We start from the raw sequence: 20,434 nt of genomic DNA, 5'->3' as shown, positions 1-20,434 counted from the left end.
GCTGGGAGGTCGGATTGAGCCGGGAGGATTGGGGAAAACTGGGGTCCGTGTTGCTTCTGCAGGGAACAAAGTGTGGGTAGAGTCGCACCTGCAGTGACAGGCTGAGGAGTTGTACCTTCCTTCTTGGGGCTCTTGGAGCCATGGAAATTTTTGCGTAAAAGGGACATGATCTAAGTTAAGTTTGAAAAAATCCCCAGAGTCTGTTCAGTAGAAGCACAAATTGTAGGGCTGCTGAGGACGTTGCGGCAGAGGGTGTTTGGGGTTATTTCCCCAAGGACACAAAACTGCTGAGAGTCAATACAGAGGTTAGATGGTCGGTCCGAGATTACCTGGCTCTGGTGACTCCCAGGGGTGCAGGGAAGGCCTGAGCCCCTGGTAGGATGCCGTGCTCACATCCCCCTAAGACCTGCCTCTTCCCACAGGTTTCCATGGCTGCGGAAGTGCTTTTGGAACCTAATCAGGTAAGTGGCGGTTTCGTCCTCCCTCACTGGTCCCAACCCCTATTTTCTCCAAATTTGTGGTGTCATGAGACTTGTCACCTGCCATTTTCCCAACCTTTGGGTGTGGGGACCTTAGAGAATACTAGCTCAGGGTCCTGAGTTGAGTCCAGGGGTTTGATGGAAGGGTTCCCATTTCAGGCCACCAATGGAAAGAGATGTAGAAGCTTGTCACTAAAACGGGAAGTGCTTGGAGGTGAGGCTAAGCTGGTTTAGGGAATTGCAGGTCTCCTTCCTTTCTGGTGAGAACAAACTGGGTGTGGGGAGTAAGAGTCAGACTTGGAATGACTGCCAGTGAGGTTAGGCATCTGTTCTGCAGGCAGTGGGAGGTCTGGATCAGATGAGGGAGGTGTTCGCATCTAGGTCTTAACAGGCCCCATGTGGTTGCAGAGTGGACAGCAGAGTGAACACAGTGCTGGGAGTATGAGAAGACAGCAGACACCAATGGCACCGGGATCTGGGATCTCCTCTGCGATCTTAGGAGGAGGATGGACATGGGGTAGATGTGTGAGGAGATAGATTGTGGGTCTTCAGGAGTGAGGCTGTTGATGATTTCATCTGTCTCTGTCCTGGCAGGGAAGTGTGACCTTTGAGGATGTGGCCCTGTATTTCTCCTGGGAGGAATGGGCCCTCCTTGATGAGGCTCAGAGATGCCTGTACCACGATGTGATGCTGGAGAATTTTGCACTTACATCTTCATTGGGTAAGCCCTTACACCTGCCCCTATGCCCTGGGCAAGGCTTGGCCTTTCTCTTTTCTCCAGGGTCAAGTATGTCTCCATCTAAACCATGGGTACTGCTTCCTTTCCCAGTTGCCTGGGTATGTGCTGTGGTTCAAGGGGTGAGCTGAGTGCATGTCTACTTCTCATCCTTATCACTCCAGCACCTCCTGCCCCGAAGCTTCACAGGGAAGGATTAGGTATCGCTGTTCTTTAGGTCAGCCTAATGGATCCCACCTGTCATGCCCTCTCTCTCGCTGGGTGACTGTCTAGTTCCATGGCACCCTAGTATTGCTCCCTTCCTGTACCTCATATTTATTTGTTCCTGACTGTGCCTGGAAGTGTAGTCACTTATATAGTCACTGCTTACACAGATGATCTTGAGAGGTCCTTTGCTTAAGTTCGTTTTCCTTTATTTTTTAAAGGTTTATGTTTCTTCCTCTTTTTTTAAATATTTAATTAATTAATTAATTTATCTTGTATTTTCTTTTGGCTACACCTGGTCTTTGCTGTGTCATGCGGGATCTTCATTGCAGTGCACGGGCTCTTTGTTGTGGCACGTGGGCTTCTCTCTAGTTGTGGCTTGCAGATTTTCTCTCACTAGTTGTGGCAACCGGGCTCCAGAGCACGTGGGCTCTGCAGTTGTGGCGGGTGGACTCCAGAGCATGTGGGCTCTGTAGTTGAGATGCACGGGCTTAGTTGCCCCGCAGCATGTGGGATCTTAGTTCCCCAACCAGGGATCCAACCCATGTCCCCTGCATTGTAAGGCAGATTCTTTACCACTGGACCACCAGGGAAGTCTCTTTACTTTATTTTAGTTGTGGCAAAATATACAAAACAAAATATTTACATTTCTAAGTGGCATTTAGTACACTCTCATTGTGCAACGATCAGTCATGCATCCACAGAACTTTTTCATCTTCAGACAAACTCTGTTCCCCATAATCAGTAACTTCTCTCATCTACTGACAACCACCATTCTACTTTCTGTAAATATGAATTTTCCTATTATGAGTATCCCATGTGTGTGGAATCAGACAGTAGTTCTCCTTTGATGGCCGGCCTACTTTACTTAGCATAGTATGTTAAAGGTTCATCTATGTTGTAGTATGTGTCAGAATTTGCTTCCTTTTTATGACTGAATAACATTGTATATACCACGTTTTGTTTACCCATTATTCTATCAGTAGACAGTTGGGTGATTTTGCCTTTGGCTCTTGTGAATTATGATGTTATGAACATGGGTGTGCAGATATCTTTTAGTGTCCCTGGTTCAGTTCTTTTTGAGTATATACCCAGAATCAGAATTGCTGCATTTTATGATAATTCTTTTTTAAATTTTTTGAAGTATCACCATACTGTTTTCCATAGCAGCTTCACAAACGTTCCAATTTCTCCCATGCTTGCCTACACTACTTTTCTGTTTTTTTTTGAGTAATAACCATCCTAACTAATGTGAAGTGGTATCTCATTGTGTTTTGATTTGCATTTCCCTGACAGCCTAGTGATGTTGAGCATCTTTTCATGCACTTATTGCCCATTTGTATATCTTCTTTGGAGAAATGTCTGTTCAAGTCTTTTGCCAATTTTTGAATCAAGTTGCTTGGATTTTTTGTTCTTGAGTTTCAGGAATTCTCTATATATTCTGAATGTTAACCCTTCATCTGATAGGTGATTTGCAGGTATTTTCTCCTATTCTGTGAGTTGCCATTTATTATGTTCATACTATCCTTTGATGTACTAAAGGTTTTCATTTTGATGAAATCCAGTTTGTATTTCTTTCGTTCCTTGTGAATTTGTCGTATCCAAGGAATCATTGCCAAATGTGGTGTCATGAAGCTTTTCCACTATGTTTTCTTAAAGAGTTTTATAGTTGTAGCTCTTAAGATCTTTGATGCATTTTTAGTTAATTTATGTACCCGGTATCCATCCAACCTCCTTCTTATGCATGTGTATATTCAGTTTTCCCAGCATCATGTGTTAAAATGTCTGTCCTTCCCCATTGAATGTTCTTGGCCTCCTTGTTGCAAATCATTTGACTGCATATGCGAGAGTTTATTTCTGAGCTCTTTATTCTATCCCATTGGTCTATATGTCTGCCTTGATTCCAGTATCACACTGTTTTGATTACTGTAGGTTTTCAGTGATATTTGAAATTTAGAATTGTGACTCCTCCAGCTTTGTTGTTCTTTTTCAATATTGTTTTGGCAATTTGGTGTCCCTTGAGATTCCATATGAATTTTAGGATGAATTTTTCTATTACTGCAGAAAACATCATTGGAATTTTGATAGGAATTGCATTGAATATGTAGATGGCTTGGATAGTATTGACATCTTCACAGTGTTAAGTCTTCCAACCTATGAGTATAGAAATCTTTCCATTTATTGTCTGTAATTTTTTTTAGCTGTATTTTGTACTTTTTACTGTACAAATCTTCCGTGGTTAAGTTTATTTCTAATTATTTTATACTTTTGACACGTACTTTTTTTTTTTTTTTGGTTGTGCCAAATCTTAGTTGCGGCTGGTGGGCTCCTTAGATATGGCGTGCGAACTCTTAGTTGCAGCATGCACATGGGATCTAGTTCCCTGACCAGGGATTCAACCCAAGTCCCCTGCATTGGGAGGTGAATTCTGAACCACTGCACCATCAGGGAAGTCCCTTGACAGGTACTTTTATATGTGGAATTGTTTTCTTAGTTCCCCGTTCAGATTTTTCATTGTTAGTGTATCGAAATATAACTGATTTTTTTCATTTTGTATTTATATCTTCTTCCTTTGCAAACTTCAATTATTCTAACAGTTTTATAGTGGAATCTTTAAGATGTCATGAGCTGTAGTGAGTTTTACTTCTTCCTTTCTCTTTTGGATGCCTATTTGTCTTGCCTAATTGCTCTGTCTAGAATTTCTAATACTGTGTTGAATGGTAGTGGTGAAAGCTGGCATTCTTTTCTTGTTAGTGATCTTGGAGGAATAGTTTTCAGTCTTTTACCGTTGAGTTTAATGTTTGCTGTGGGTTTTAATTTTTTTGATTCTATTATGTTAAGCTAGTTTCCTTCTATATATAGTTTGTTTAGTATTTTCATCATAAAAGGGTGATAAATTTTGTCAGATGGTTTTTGTACATTGATTGAGGTGATAATAAGTTTTTTTCTTACTGTTAAAATGACATATTACCCTGATTAATTTTGTATGTTGAACCATCCTGGCATTCTAGAAATAAATCCCAGGTGTTTATGGTGTATAATCTTTTTACTATACTGCTGAATACAGTTTGCTAGTATTTTGTTGATTAATTTTGCACCAATAATCATCAAATATATTGCCCTGTAGGTTTCTTGTAGTGTCTTTGCCTGTTTTTTTTATATCAGGGTAATAGTAACAGCTGCAGTTGACCTAAATTAAAGCAGTTTTGCATTGCAAAGTAGTTACATCAGATTGATACTACCATTGTAGTTTCTGTCCAGGTGGGAAAATACCTGGTTTTACTACTCTGCCACCTTCCCTTTAGCTGTGCCCATGGGTACTTCTTGTAATATTTGAAATATCTTTCCTGTGATCTGTTGTGTCTGAGTTGTCTGGGACAGTATTGGCTACTGACTTCTCCTGTCCTTCCCTTAGGATTTGTATCATCCATCTCTCATGCAGTAGCTCAGCTGGGGTTAGAGGAAGAGTCCTCTGTGCTTCCCAGGATGGATATGATCCCATTCTCCACAATATGGGCCCAGATGGGGCCTGACCCAGATAAATGGCAGTTGGGGGAGGACATGACTTCAGGGCTTGGTTCATATCAATCATATCAAGAACCTGTCCTGTTTTAATTTTGTTTTGGTGATGCCATCACCAGTGGCCACACTTCACCTCCATCTTTCCATCTCCATTCTTAACACTTTGCTAACTTGTCATGTCTAATACTAGTCATTTGTATTCTGACTCCAGCTGAGACTATTCCCCACCTCTCTGGACTGTTTACCTCACTGATTCCTCACACTCTTCCCTCCTCAGTGCTTTACCACTTTGTAGTGTCCTAAAGAGTGCACGTGTCTAATAATCCTTAAACACCTGTTACCTTTTTTCAGTCAGATATTTTTGGGCCTGAACAAGACTTCTGAACAGCATCACATGTCATCAGCAGATATAATCCTGCTAAAAGCCATTGACAGGACTTCCCTGGCAGTGCAGTGGCTAAGACTCCACGCTTCCACTGCAGTGGTCACGGGTTTGATCCCTGGTTGGGGAACTAGCATCCTGCATGCTGCATGGCACGGCCAAAAAAAGAAAAGCTGTTGACAGAAGAATAAGCTGTAGAACATGCCTTTCTCCTGGGCCACACCCTTTACTCATGTCCTGTGCCTAGTGAGGCCTGTACCATCCTGTGACCTTAGGGACCCAGTAGGGCACAGCAGTTGTTTCCTCAAGCTGACCCCAACTTCCTTTTCCTGAAAACAGTTTCATGGACTGATTCTTTGATGTGTCAATTTACATTTGTGATGATTTTGCCCCCTCTCAATAAGGTTAACATGTACTTCATCATCACTTCTTTACTTTCAGGCTGTTGGCATGGAGTAGAAGATAAGGAAGCACCTTCTCAACAGAGCATTTCTGTAGATGGAGTGTCACAGATCAGGACTCTCAAGGCAGGTTCATCTCCCCAGAAGGCCCAGCCCTTTGAGATGTGTGGCCCAATCTTGGGAGATACTTTGCACTTGCCTGATCACCAGGGAACACATCTTGGGCAGAAACCATACACTTGTGGGAATCGATTCTATTTCTTTGCCAACCTTCAACAGTATCAAGGGCAGCACATTGGAGAGATACCCATCAGAAGTTCTGTGGACAGAGCCTTGTTTATAAAGAGCCACACAACCTATGTGTCAGGGAAATCCTTTTCCTGTAGGGAGATAGGGAAAGACTCCTTAGCCAGCACGAGATTTTTCCATCGACCAGTCACTCACACTGAAAAGAATCCAAATAACGATAATGAGTGTGAGGCTGTCTTTCACAGTGGAAAAATGCATCACAACTGGGGAGAAGGCAGGAAAGCCTTTAGCTGCATAGACACACTTGTTGAGGACCAAGGAGTCCACACTAGAGAAGGGCTTTATAATTGCAGCAAATGTGGAAAAGCCTGTACCCGAAGATGGAACCTCATTGAGCACCAGAAAGTCCACACTAGAGAAAGGCCTTATAAATGCCATGAATATGGGAAGTCCTTTACCCAAAGCTACAGCCTCAATAGCCATAGGAAAGCTCACACTGGAGAAAAACTTTATGAATACAGGGAATATGGAAAATCTTTTAGTCAAAGATCCAACCTCATTCAGCATCAGAGAGATCACCCTGGAGAACGGCTTCATCAGTGTGATGAATGTGGAAAATCCTTTAGCCGAAGCTCCACTCTCATTCACCACAGGAGACTTCATACTGGAGAAAGACCTTATGAGTGCAGTAAATGTGGGAAATCCTTTAAGCAAAGCTCCAGCCTCAGTTCACATAGGAAAGTCCACACAGGAGAAAGGCCTTACGAGTGTCAGGAGTGTGGAAAATCATTTAGCTGCAAATCTAACCTCATTATCCACCTGAGAGTTCACACTGGAGAAAAGCCTTATGAGTGTCAGGAATGTGGAAAATCCTTTAGCTGCAAATCTAACCTCATTAACCACCTGAGAGTTCACACTGGAGAAAGGCCTTATGATTGTGGAGAGTGTGGAAAATCCTTTAGTCAAAGATCCATCCTCATTCAACATCAGAGAATTCATACTGGAGAAAGGCCTTATGAATGCCATGAATGTGGGAAATCGTTTAGCCGAAAGTTTAGTCTCATTTACCACCAGAGAGTTCACACTGGAGAACGACCTCATCAGTGAAGAGAATGTGGAAAATCTTTTAGCTGCAAATCTAACCTCGTTGAACATGCCATAAATGGCATTTGAACATGCCCCAACTGCCATTTATCTGAGAATTCACACTGGAGAAAGGCCTTGTGAGTGTGGAGACTGTGGAAAATCCTTTAGCCAAAGTTCCAGCCTCATTCAACATTAGAGAGTTCACAGTGGAAGATGTCTTACGAGTGCAGTGAATGCAGGTAGTCTGTTAGCTGCTAATCTGATCTCATTCAATACCAGAGCCTTCAGACTAGTGAAAAGCTGTAGATATGCTGGGATGTACAGTTCTAGTATAATTACACTGGAGGAGAGAAGTTGGGAGGGAGCCATCTGCCTGAATTAAAGCCCATATATCTGAAAGTCTGCAGTGGGGAGATTTCCCTAAAGTCCCAGGTATGTGATAATCTTTAAGGAACTGTGTTATAATTTCTTGCCTGCCCAGGACCCTTGCCAGCTTTATGTCAGTGCCATCTATGGGAGAATTCATTCATTTCATCTCTATCACCTGGGAGGTCCACAGTGTGCAAAAGTTACCTCTCAACATACTCAGGGAAGCTGACCTCTGTCCCATCCCCATTTGCGGGGGAAGCAATGAGTAGTCTTAGCTCTTATGGGGTCCTCATTCCCTTCTCATTTCCAAAGTAGGGCCTGGACCCGACCTAGTCTGGGCCCAGTGGACCCTGTCTGAGTTCTATTGGTGACTTGTCAGGGAGCACTGCATTTTCAGGGACACGTTAGTTTCTGGTGACACTTCTCTTGGATTTTCCCAGCCTCTGAGTCACAAAGCTGGGAACTGCATGCCTCCTATTGCTCTGCATTTTTTAATAATAAAGGCATTAATGTTTAAGCCACCTTTGGTCTTGGGGTTCTATTCACTGTGTGAGGTGATCTGAAAACAACTGGGCTCTACCAGCATTAAGGACTGCACAGCTCTCATGGAGGTCCCATGCTTTGTGTGCCTCACATGTCAGTATGATTAAGAATATAGCTCTCAGTCTTCCCTGGTGACGCAGTGGTTGGGAGTCCGCTTTCCAATGCAGGGGACGTGGGTTCATGCCCCGGTCCGGGAGGATCCCACATGCTGCAGAGCGGCTGGGCCTGTGAGCCTTGGCCGCTGAGTCTGCGCGTCTGGAGCCTGTGCTCTGCAACGGGAGAGGCCGCAGCAGTGAGAGGCCCACGTACCGCAAAAAAAAAAAAAGAAAGAAAATATAGCTCTCTTTCTGGTTTTGGCCTAATGTACATTGTTACCCAGGGTCTCCTAGGAAAGACTGCAGGGTTTCAGCGTCCTAATTTGTGGACTGGGTATCAGGGTTTTTTGTGGGCTCAGAAAACACCCTGAGGAGCCAGGACGTTATGACAGCCTTCAGTGCTTCTGATAACAACACAAATTGTTTTTCTTATTCACAGTAAATATCACATAATGCTCAGCAGTTATCCTGCAAAAGAACCACATGCCGTGATCCCCAGAGTTCACTAGATAATGCCACTGTAAGACTAGGGCCAGGGGGAACCATCTTGGTAAAGAAACCCTGGAGCGGAGGACAGTGCAGTTGAGTAGATGGAGTGTGCCCCTTCTAAAATTGCATCAACAAATTGACTGTGACTGTGCAATATCAGTGAGCACAGATGCCCAGAAATTCTCAGAACCTCCAGGCAAGTGTATCTTTTTTAGCTGAGGTCATTGTGAAAGAAAATAAGCTATTGGTTTTCTGGATTCCTATAGCCTCTCTTGGATATTCAGCTAAAGGCCATTGCTACACAAAGAAACAAGCATAGAGCGAAATGAGATCCCTTGGTCCAGGGTCCCCAACCCACTGGCCTCGGACCGGCACCGATCCTCGGCCTACTAGGAAGTGGGCTGCACAGCAGGAGCTGAGTGGTGGGTGAGTGAGTGAAGCTTCATCTTCTGCTCCCCATTGCTCACGTTACCTCCTGAACCATCACACACCCCACCTCACCCCCCAAACCCCCTCCCCTGTCTGCTGAAAAATTGTCTTCCAGGAAACCTGTCCCTGGTGCCAAAATGGTTGGGGACTGCTGCCTTAGTCCACAGTGTGGCTCTGTGACCAGCCAGCATTCCTGTTAACTCAGGTGGGAAGGAATCTATTACTCATCAGTATTTGCTACCACTAAGGCAAGGCTGCTCCTCCAAGGTCATTAGAAAGAGAGGCAATATAGGATTGCCAGGCCTGATTTTCTGAAAAGCGTGGGATATCTGTATTTTTCTTTTGAACCATTTTGTAAATTTTTATTCAGGTATAGTCAACATGCAATATACTGTATCTATTTGAAGTATACAATTTAAATTTTACATACATATAAACCCATGAAACCTCATCGTAATCACAATAATGAACATGTCTCTCACCCCCAGTTTACCTCAGGCCCTTCTCCCCAGGTCCTCAAGCCATCATTTATTTACCTTTATTTATAATAGATTATTTTGTATTTTCTAGAATTTTATATGGTTTTATTCATAAAATGTTTACGTTTTTTTTTTCTGGTTTCGTTCATGGTTCATAATTATTTTCAGATTCTTCAATGATCCATAGTAGTTCATTCTTTTTATTGCTGAGTAGTATCTTTTCTATACTTATACCATTTGTTTATTCATTTGTCTGGTTAAGAGAATTTGGGTTACTTCCAGTTTTGGCTATTGTGAGTAAAGGTGCTAGAACATTTGTGTGTAATTCTATGTGTATGTATGTATTTTCACTTGTGTTAGTAACTCAAAGTATAATGCCTGAGTCATAGAATAGGTGAGTGTTTAACTTACAAAACTGCCAAATGGTGACCTAAAATTATGGTTTGCTTTTGTATACCCACCAGGTTAATGTAAAATGCTTCCACATTCTTGCCAATTCTTGGTATTGTCAGTCTTTTGAATTTACACTTTTAGTAAGGAAGCAGTAGTTTTAGTTACATCTCCCTAAGGATTCATGGTGTTGAGCATTTTTTTCATGTGTTTATTTGTCATCTGTTTGCCTTCTTGGTAAAATATCTGTTTATATCTTAAGCTTATTTTACTTTTTTATGTTGTGACTATTTCCCTTTTCATTAACAAGTAATATGCTCACTTTTGTTCCTCAATTTTTGTGCATTCTGTACAATGTAATTACCACATACATCATATACTTACAATTTTAATCTGCATTGTTCCTATATTCTTAAGTCTAGGCTTTCAATAATACAGTTAAGTCCTGGTTTGTAGTGTTTTCCAATTTCCCTGATATAAATACTCCCACCATGGCCAATTTCAAACTGCCAACATGATGTCACTGAACATGGAGTTGGGAAAAGTTGTCAGAGGTCCATCATTCTAACTCCGCCATACTATACCAGTAGCTACAATAACCTGTAGGACACAGATGATAATAAAACATAATAAAATTATTAGGAAGTGACAGGTTTTGAATATTTGTTTCATGAAGGTATAATTGACGGAACATATAAACTGCATGTATTTAAGGTGTACATTTTGATGTTTTGATACATTCTTACACCCTGAAACCAAAATTTTCATTGGAAACAAAAGACAGTCTATTGATATAATAATGGCACTTATTCAGTTAAATTATTCAATTCACTACTTCAATTATGCAAGAAACAAAAGTAGAGCAGGCAAGATATTTCAAGTACAGGTAGTTCTTGAGGGAAAAAACCCCCCCAAACTTTGAAAATGTTTTTCTCACAAAGGATCAGAAGGAATGCATATTAGGGAATTCTCTGGCGGTCCAGTGGTTAGGGCTCCACACTTCCGCTTCAGGGGGTGTGGGTTCTATCCCTGGTCTGGGAACTAAGATCCTGCATGCTACTCAGTATGGCCAAAAAAAAAAACAAAAAAACGTATAAATTAAAAGTTGAGATGCAGTTTTCCAGCATTTTATTTTGGAGTCAAAACCATACTGTTTTCAGTATGAATCCTCTAATATTTTGTGTCTTTGTTCTTGTTGACAGAAAAGCCATAAGTAATCCAACATAATTCATAATAATTGGGGTTCTGTAAAGTGATTGGGGAATTTCAGTACATTTTAGAACAATCAGAGGGAGCACAGTTATAATTTAAAGTGCTATTAGCTCTAGACATTCTCAATATTATCACCCATATTTAACAGAGGAGCAGATTTTAGGTCCTAATTTCTAAAGTTATCCAGTGCATATAAACTAGGATTTGTTGAAAACTCTTTCTATCTTTTTGTCTTTGTCACATACCAATTGTCCATATTTGGTGCATACTGTAATAATAAATATAATTAGCACTAATGTTTTGGGAAGAAAATAGTTGCCTATTGTCCACAGTTTTGGGGCAGGATCTTGAAGGGCATATCTCACGAGCTACAATCGTGCAGCTGTATACAGGCATCTGGCAGGGGCTAAAAGAGCACTATGGGAATGAATCAGTCAGGAGGTCATATCGGGAGAATGAGAACAGATGCTACTGTATGTAAGCAAATCCAAATGTTACGGAAAGGATCCTCAACCATAATTGATTCGTTTTATACGTATACAGGTGGGGAGGAAAGTGTGTGTGTTAAATTTATCCTCGTGTATTTACACGAACTTTTCCAAGTAAATTTAAACACGAAATAAAAAAAGGAATTAATAGACAAAAATAACACATTAAATGAGAAAATAAAATGACCAGAAATCATGTTGAAGACATATCAAAAGAATATCTTTGACATACAGATCAGGTTCATTAACTTAAAGTGAGAAGTAACCAATTTTGTTTAGATCTGAGACACCACCATAGATGTTAATTGTCCTAGGAGGAATGGCATCTCATGGTGAATTACAGCTACATTGATCCCATCCATTGAGGCCCCTATACCTCACATAATTCAAGTGAATGTGCCGTTCAATCTTCACAGGCCAATACTTTGCTCTTACATGTATTCTAGCCAGTGCCTATTTTAACAGCCTCTCCTTCGCTTGCGTAGGAACTCAGTACTATACACCTTTACTTAGTTGCCCATGGGATACCGCAACGGTTCAGCCATCACATACAACCTCAACTGACAAGAAATTAATTGGATCCAGCTGTCCCCACACACCCAAGTATGGCGCTACATTGATGACATCCCCTCGTGAGGGGATTTGCTAGACACTTGTGCAAGGCATACATTCATCGTTGTGCTTACAGAGAACAGATGGGCTACTGCCCCACACGTTTCAGCTTCATGCCACCCCACTGGATTTCTTATCTTCATCCAGTGTGCCTAAAGGCTGCTCTTGCTTATGTAGTTAAAGGGCAAATTTCCCTGGCCTTCCCTTTAAAATACCAACTCAAGGGACTTCCCTGGCGGTCCAGTGGTTTTTTAATTAAAAAAAAAAAATACTCCAGCCATTCAGGATGGTCACTATAAGGTCCTGACCAAAATTCCTGTTGGCAATATATTAATTCTTGGTTACTCATGTCAAATGCTGTTTTCAAGATTTTAGCCCTCAAGGTCTATTGGTTTTATTTCCCTAAATACTTCTCACTTCAGGCATATCCTCCTCCATATCAGACTTCCCTCTCTTTATGTGACTTGTAGTATCTGCATTTGGGGGCCACATATAACCTTTTGGCCTCCTGCCAAAAAAAATTCTGTATCTTGATTGTGGTTGTGCCTACCTGATTCTACACGTGATAAAACTGCATAGGGGCTTCCCTGGTGGCGCAGTGGTTGAGAGTCCACCTGCCGATGCAGGGGACGCAGGTTCGTGCCCTGGTCCGGGAAGATCCCACATGCCGCAGAGCGGCTGGGCCCGTGAGCCATGGCCACTGAGCTGGAGCATCCGCAGCCTCTGCTCTGCAACGGGAGAGAGCACGACAGCGGGAGGCCCACGTACCGCAAAACAAACAAACAAACAAAACAACAAAAAACTGCATAGAACTACACACATGCACACACACACGTAAAAACGGTGAACTGTGAAAAAGATACGAGGATTTAACCAATGTCAAATTCCTTGTTTTGATATTAAGGTTACATACGCTGCTACCACAGAGGAAACTAAGTGAAAGATACTCTGTACTATACCTGCAACTTCCTGTGAATATACAGTTATTTCGGAATAAGACATTGAAAAAAACAAAACAACAGATCATGTGTCTTGTCATGCTAAATCCCCACAACTTCCCAGAGTAGTAAGAATACAATCCAAATTTCTCATCATAGACTCCAACATACATGCAGCAGCCCTTGCCCCGCTCATCTCACTACCTACCAGTCTCCCACTCCAGCCCTGCAGTCTTTCACTCTCTATACCAACAAGCCAAGTTCTCACTAACCTTGGGGTGTTAATACATGCTTTTCTCTTTGCAGGGAATTTTTCTTCACTTTCACACCTGGTTGGGGTCTTCATTGCACTGCGTAGCTGTACAGTTCAATGTCCCATTTTCCCACATTTACAGATATGAATCCTGAGTACTGAGGAGAATGGACATGACCAAGGTCAGCCAGTTGGTAAATGGCACAGCTCAGACGAATTAGAAAAACAGTGTGTCTCTAGAGTCCAAGCACTTAGCTACTAGCCCACACTCCTTGCTTCACATGTGAATTGAGAAAAGAATATACAAGGCCAAGCAATCGAGTTCCAAGCTTCATCTTTTTTATTATGAAGACAATAATATGTTCTCTTTAAAAAAATAACAAAATATATATGGAAATGCAAAAGGCTTATAATAGTCAAAGCACTTTCTATTTTCTTAAATAGAACAAATTTGGACTTTAAAGACCTGATTTCAAAACTTATTATGAAAAAAAAAAAACAACACTATGAAGCTATAGTAATGAGACCATGTGGTATTGGTGAAAGGATAGACAATGGAGCAATGGAAGAGTCCAGAAATAGAGCCACATGCATATAATTAACTTATTTTCAACAAAGTTGCCAAATTAAAAATGAAAGGATAATATTTTCAACAAATTATTCTGAAAAACTGTGATATCCTCATGCATAAAAGTAAAGAACCTCAACCCTTCCCTCAAAATATTCACAAGTGAACTCAAAATGGGCCATAAACCTTAATATGAGATAGAAATATATACCATCTTAAATATAACAGGAAGAGTGCTCTTTGTTCTTGCTTTAGGCCAAGATTTCTTACATAGGAAAAAAACACAAACCATAAAAGAAAAATATGATAAACTAGACTTTAATAAAATTAAAATTTCTTACAGTTCAAAAGGTACTGATAAGGAAATGAAAAATAATCTATCTATGGCCTAAGAAAAAATATTTTAAAAACCTATATCTGACAAAAGGCAGGTATACAGAACATGTAATAAGGTAAACAACACTACTAAAAGAATAGGCAAAACATCTGAACACATTTCACTAAATATGATATATGAATCATAAGTAAGCACATGAAAATATTCAGTATTATTATTTAAGGAAATATGAATGAAAACCAGAGTGAGGTCCCACTGCACACTCATTTTAATGGTAACATTAAAAGACTGACAATATCTAGGTGTTGAAGATGTGAAGAAAAGTGGAACTCTCACACATTGCTGGTAGGAATGCAAAATAGTAAAAATAAATTTGGAAACACTGGCAGTTAATGAAGTTAATCATCCACTTCTTTCTAAGTATAACTATAAGAGAAATGGAAACCTGTGTCCACTGAACTATTTGTACGTATTGGCACTTTCCAGGAAGTTTATTCTTCAAACCCAACAACTAGATAACAAAAACAAACATCCATCCACAGATGAATGGTTAAGAAATTGTTATATTTATAAATGGAATACTCCCCATCAATATTAAGGAATAAACTACTGATACAGGGGGAAAAACCCCCATCAATTTCAAAGCGTTATAGTAAGTATGGATGTGTGCATCATCTATATCAACAACAGCCTTAGAGAGAACAAAAGCCTTTCTACTGAGATTGGACGTTAACATCCAACAGGAAAACGAAAGACTGGGATCTGACCCTCAGCTGCCCAGTTCTGATAGGCCACCGCAGGTGAAATAATGAAAGATTGGCTCCTCACCTTGAGACAGGCTGGGACCTGAGACCTGACACCCTTTACTGCAGTACTTGCACCTGGACAAACGTCTTCTTGAACAACAGAATACAAAGAAACTCTAAGGGGCTAAAAATATATGCATGAGAAGTTGGGGCAAATTATAAACAATAAGATATGAAAAGGCCAAAACCCAACTGCCACCTTTGAGGTGACTGCCTGCCAGGAGCAAAAGCAGTGTACTATGCATGATACCTGCACAGAACACCACTAAGGGGGCAGGCAGACCCACTAATCCGCTCCTGCTCTTCCCCCCATTTAAGAGACCAGCTTGCCTCTTCGTGAGGAGAGAGCGAGTGCATCTATTACTTGTTTTTGCTCCCTCCTGATGCAGCACCAGTCCCAATAAAGCCTTGCCTAAATTTCTCATCTGTCCTCTTATCAATTCCTTTTTATTTTTTAAATTATTTTTTAAATTATTTATTTATTTATTTGGTTGCCCCTGGTCTATTGCAGCATGTGAACTCTTAGTTGCAGCATGCATGTGAGATCTAGTTCCCTGACAAGGGATCGAACCCAGGCCCCCTGCATTGGGAGCTCAGAGTTAACCACGGGACCATCAGGGAAGTCCCTGGCCTCTTAACCAATTTCTATTGATTAAAGAACTCCAAGAGGGATTTCCCTGATGGCGCAGTGGCTAAGAATCCACCTGCCAATACAGGGGACGTTGGTTCCAACCCTGGTCCGGGAAGATCCTACATGCGGTGGAGCAACTAAGTCCGTCACAACTACTGAGCCTGTGCTCTAGAGCCCACGAGCCACAACTACTGAAGCCTACGCGCCTAGAGCCCATGCTCCACAGCAAGAGAAGCCACCACAATAAGCCCACGCACCGCAACTAAAAGTCCACACGCAGCAATGAATACCAACGCAGCCAAAAAAAAAAAGGCAAAAGTCCAAGAACCCAAGTCGGTAACTGTCTCTGAGCTATACTAAATGGCTCAAGATTAAGGGCCACTGGGAGATGGGAGAGACCCTGCCGCACCCCCTCAAGTTAAATGAGCTGCGCCATTTCCTGATTAAGAATCTTGCCTTTTTTTTTTTTTTTTTGGATTTTTGTATGCGTGTGTGTGTGTGTGTGTGATATTAGTTCCCCGACCAGGGATCGAATCCACGCCCTCAGAAGTGAGAGCGCAGAGTCCTAACCACTGGACCTCCAGGGAATTCCCAGGACCCTTGCCTTCTTGCATTCTGGCCTCTTTACCACTCCTGACAGCCTCTATACATATGCCCTCAGGTAACATCTTCATGGTGCCCCCAACAGCAGTCACCTGTGCCTCTGTCTTCTCGTCCCCTGACTCACCCACATGGGTCGTCCTGCCTCATCCCTAAACTTTGGCCACTTCCAACCATGCCCTTCAGAGCCCAGCAACTCAAGGATCTCGTGTCTGGGAATAAAGACGCAGACATAGAGATGGACTTGAGGACATGGGGCGGGGGAAAGGTAAGCTGGGACAAAGTGAGAGAGTAGCACTGACATATATACACTACCAAATGTAAAATAGACAGCTAGTGGGAAGCAGCTGCATAGCACAGGGAGATCAGCTCGGTGCTTTGTGACGACCTAGAGGGGTGGGATAGGGAGGGTGGGAGGGAGACGCAAGAGGGAGGGGATATGGGGATATTTGTATACATATAGCTGATTCACTTTGTTACATAGCAGAAACTAACACAACATTGTAAAGCAATTATACTCCAATAAAGTTTTGGGTTTTTTTTGGTTTTTTTTTTTGCTGTACGCGGGCCTCTCACTGTTGTGGCCTCTCCCGTTGCGGTGCAACAGGCTCCGGACGCGCAGGCTTAGCGGCCATGGCTCACGGGCACAGCAGCTCCGCGGCATGTGGGATCCTCCCGGACCGGGGCACGACCCCGTGTCCCCTGCATCGGCAGGCGGACTCTCAACCACTTCGCCACCAGGGAAGCCCAAAGATGTTTTTTAAAAAGTAAAAAAGGATAATTTAGGAGAAAAAAAAAGGATCTCATGTCTGCACCTGACTTTAGACCGCTGAACCCCATCCTCCCCCACCACCACCCCATGTCTCCTGCCCGGGCATCACATGTTTTCCCCCTCTTTTGGAGACTACTTGGATCCAGATCTTGGTGTTTCTAGTTCCATTTTCTTTATGTATCCCACAACTAGTATTTAATAGCAATAGGTGTTAGCCACTGTTTCAGAGGCATAAAGCAGAGAAAATCCCTTCCCACAGGTTGATCACAACTTTTGTTCTTTTATGCTTTCTATTTCATTCTCCTACCCTTGGCCATTTAGATGTCATCTTCAATCTGATCATCGGACTCACTGATTCATTCTTTAAATATCCCCATCCTCCTATGTATTCTACTCAGTCCTTTCTTTATCAATGTTTTCCATAACCAACATTTTCCCAATTTTTTGAAGCATATCTTCTTGCTCCTGTGGCTTTTTTCTTTCCTCATGTCCTGGATTATTTTATCCTCTTATTTTAATTTCTTTGTACTTCCAATTCTTTATACTATATAACATATTTTGCTTACTATGATTTTTGTGAGGTTGCGATTCTTCTTCCGTATCTAGTTACTTTTTCCTGGATGTATGAGTTGCTCTGTGTGTGTATGGAGGAATGGCCAAGGTCAGGCCAGATGCCCTGGCAGATGTAAGAGTATGAAATGAGGAGATGGGCCAGGGAAGGGAGCCCAGTTTTCACCACACTAGGCGACCAGGATCATCTGTTTTCATCTTAACTTAGCCAGGGTGGAGGCGTCTCCTGAGCTGTCATCCCAAAAGTCTGCGGGATGAGAGGGGATGGCCTGACAGCCCAGGGGCAGCTGATCTGCCTGACCTCTCCTCAGACCCCTCTTGCCAGATATCACGGTCTGTTCCAGCACCACAATCTGAAGCTGGTACAGCTCGTAATGACTGAACTGAGACCTTGTAGGTGGTAACTGAAACCGCTTTTCTGTGTGTGTGTGTGTGTGTGTGTGTGTGTGTGTGTGAATTGGCAAAGGGTTTCAGGATGGTAGGGAAGGGCACAAAATATGGAACACTTCCCTAATTTGTGTGTCATCCTTGTGCAGGGGCCATGCTAATCTTCTCTGTATCGTTCCGATTTTATTACATGTGCTGCCGAAGCGAGTATGAAACCGCTTTTCTTTTTCTTTTTAATAAATTTATTTATTCACTTATGTATTTATTTATTTATTTTTGACTGCGTTGGGTCTTCGTTACTGCACGCAGGCTTTCTTTAGTTGCACCGAGTGGGGGCTGCTCTTCGTTGCAGTGAGCAGTCTTCTCATGGCAGTGGCTCCTCTTGTTGCGAAGCATGGGCTCTAGGCATGCGGGCTTCAGTAGTTGTGGTGCGTGAGCTCAGTAGTTGTGGCTCATGGGCTCTAAAGCGCAGGCTTGGTAGTTGTGACGCACAGGCTTAGTTGCTCCACGGCATGTGGGATCTTGCTGGACCAGGGTTTGAACCCGTGTCCCCTGCACTGTCAGACGAATTCTTAACCACTGCACCACTAAGAAGTCCCTGATAATTTAGCTTTATTGAACTTTGTGAAACTGTGAGGCCACTGGGAGCGGCGAAGTTTTTTTACCAGAGGCAGTCTGAGCCCTGCTGTAAGTAACTCGAAGCCACTGGGGAGCTTCCACAGAGGAGGCATGTGTCCAGGCTCAGTTATAACAGGGTCCCTATGATGGCTGCTTTGGGAATAGAAAGACTTGTGTGGGAATTCCCTGGCAGTCCAGTGGTTAGGACTCCGTGCTTTCACTGCCATGGCCCCGGCTTCAATCCCTGGTCAGGAACTAAGATCCTGCAAGCTTTGTGGCTCAGCCAAAAAAAAAAAGAAAAGAAAGGAAGGAAGACTACTGGGAGGAGGGGAAGCCAGTTAGGAGCTCACCTCATTAATCCAAGGGAAGGATGATGGGGCCTGGGCAGTGCAGGGTAAAACATGACTTGATTCTGGATATAACTTGAAAGCAGATAATGTTAGGACTGCTGCAAAAGTCCCTTCTCTCCAAAAAACATTCCATCTGCTTCCCTATCTCTTCTCTGATCTTCCAGGTGGTCACTCAATCCACAAGAAGTCAGGAAACAGAAGTGCTGAGTTTTCCTAAAATCTCTTCCTCCTGCTTTCCCCCTAGTGAGTGTAAGACCCCACCCCTCCCACCACATTTTCAAACCAGAAGCCTCTCCCCATTTTAACCCCTTCCTCTAACTCAGTCCCCACAAGTCCATCAAACATTATGTGTTTTCTTTATATAAAATAAGAACTGCTCTTTCTCTTCCCACTAACTGACCTTAGTTTCAGCCCCTACAATTTCTTTGTTGGATTAGGAACCCCTCCTTTGGGGTCCTGGGGCACCCTCTGACTCACCAGACCCGATACACAGGAGGAGAGAATCCCCCCACCCCCACCCCCGCATTGTGCCACAGGGCTTGAGGAATCTTAGTTCCCTGTGTCCTGAGCAGTGAAAGTGCAGAGTCCTAACCACTGGACCGTCAGGAAATTCCCAGAAGGAGAGAATGTTAGCCTTGTTTTCTGCACTTGCAATCCACAAGTGTTGGAAAATTGGAAAGTGTTAACTTTGTATAAGACTCACATAGGACAAAATTTGACGTGAGATTAAACATTATATCCCCACTTAAGTGCGAATGTTGTTATATTTCACTGCAGGAATATGTGTGTTTGATTGTGGCCTATTGCCCCAGGCCCAGGGCTGTTATATAATACCATACTGAAAAGCTGGAGCTACAGCTGATGAAGATTCCAACAGAGATCCCATCAACAGTTACACTTTATCCAATCACGTCTTTAAATGCATTATTTTCCCTGATCCTATAAAAGGGAGGAGCCTTGGGAAGGCACGTCAGATGAACCCAGTTCAGAAAGTGAGTCACAGCGAGTCCTCAGCCTTCAGCTCAAGATTACCCAGTCTGAAGTTCAGTCTTCTGGAGGAGGTAAGTTTCCCATTTCGTGTGTGTGTGCAATTGTGTATGCATGTATATTTATGCATAGCTGTGGGGAGAAAATTCCTAGGTACCAAGATATGGATGTCTCTCAAGCATGGGGGATCGTCGATTGTGAAAGCTTCTCTGGCTGTGCAAAATCTGGCTTGGCTGAAGTAGACTTCTCCTAGGAATGTCTGTTAGTCTGACATTGCTTTTTGTTAATTTTATGTTCTAGTAATTCATTTTTATTGCATCTTGTGGCCGTGGAGGTTCACGGCCGATTGAGATGATGGTGGGGCTGAAAATGAAAGAGTGTGTGTCAGTTACCAGTGAATGCTCCACGTGCTTCAAATGTATCAATCCTTTTAGCTCCCATGGTAATTCTGA

General features: G+C 42.5%; 1 non-coding gene and 1 pseudogene across 1 annotated transcript; one reads left to right on the top strand and one right to left on the bottom strand.

The window, feature by feature from the left end:
- The first annotated feature begins 380 nt into the window (after nt 1–380).
- The window catches only part of LOC136140868 (zinc finger protein 814-like), a 53,137-nt pseudogene continuing 33,083 nt past the window's right edge, over nt 381–20,434 (top strand).
- Nucleotides 18,132–18,238, bottom strand: LOC136141590 (U6 spliceosomal RNA). Its single transcript, XR_010657763.1, has one exon. It is a non-coding gene; the product is annotated as a U6 spliceosomal RNA (small nuclear RNA).

The sequence above is a fragment of the Phocoena phocoena genome, chromosome 20, assembly GCF_963924675.1.
Source record: "Phocoena phocoena chromosome 20, mPhoPho1.1, whole genome shotgun sequence".
Classification (NCBI taxonomy): Eukaryota; Metazoa; Chordata; class Mammalia; order Artiodactyla; family Phocoenidae; genus Phocoena; species Phocoena phocoena.
Note: the sequence above shows the minus strand (reverse complement) of the source record. Positions and strands in the feature narration are given on the sequence as shown.